This window comes from Hylaeus anthracinus, unplaced genomic scaffold (assembly GCF_026225885.1).
Source record: "Hylaeus anthracinus isolate JK02 unplaced genomic scaffold, UHH_iyHylAnth1.0_haploid 11978, whole genome shotgun sequence".
Taxonomy (NCBI): Eukaryota; Metazoa; Arthropoda; class Insecta; order Hymenoptera; family Colletidae; genus Hylaeus; species Hylaeus anthracinus.
The window spans coordinates 1,929,207-1,930,188 of record NW_026534326.1 but is presented as its reverse complement, the minus strand read 5'-3'; positions in this window follow the sequence as shown (position 1 = coordinate 1,930,188).

The window sequence follows — 982 nt, the reverse complement described above, 5'->3', positions numbered from 1 at the left end:
TCTCTCTCTCTCTCTCTCTCTCTCTCTCTCTCTCTCTCTCTCTCTCTTTGGTTATAGTAGAGACATTTTTCGGCTCGCTCACTCGCTACGCGGCTGCGGTCGCCGTCGGTTGAGCGAGACCAGCTGCATCGAGCCTCGTGTGACGTATCAAGTAGAGCGAGAACTCTGAGTGGGGCGCGTAAGAAACAAGGACGGAGCGATTTGTGACGTCACACGCTCACCTCACGAACCTCGGTCTGGATGCACCCGGTGTTTCTTTTCCTTTAACCCAAGCTCGACGGAGACGAGTAGCTGCGACAACACACTGTATATCCTTGTAAAGTAAACCAACGTCGCTGTACCGGGAAAGTTAAAAAAACACGGTCAGGCGGGGACGCGATCGGCAAACTTCCTCAGACGCAAACCGAACGATCGCAGGTCCCCCCCGCACCCACCCGCGCGCGCGCGAACCGTTCGTCGGTATTCCCAGATCGCCAGATTCAATCCTTTTGCATGGAGTTATCGACCGCGAAAATATTGGTGCTTAACGAATAACCGCGACTCTGTACCGTTCGTTACGAAGAATAATTCATTTGCGAAACGCCGATTCGTCTGTTTTTTCAGTCCGTTGCTCTTCGTTGAACATCGTTGAAAGAATTAATCTCGCGCGAACCGTTGACGGGCGGGCGAACGGAAACGTCGAACCGAAACATGTACCCGTGTAATATTTTCCTCGATACGTTGCGCGTTCCAGTGATGGCGACTTCCGGTCGCCCTCCCGTCTACGATTCCGTTTATTCGAATCTGGCATTTCCGATCAATCGTAGAATCGTGTGCCACTGCCTGCGGAACCGAGACACTCCGGATGTTGACACTTTCGTACTGGAATTTAACCCTTTCCCGTCGAGTCGCTCGCATTCGATTGTTTTACTTTTTCTTATACAGGGTGTCCCAAGAATTTTGTAACATCTTGAAAGAGGTGGTTCGGGAGGTGATTTGAAAC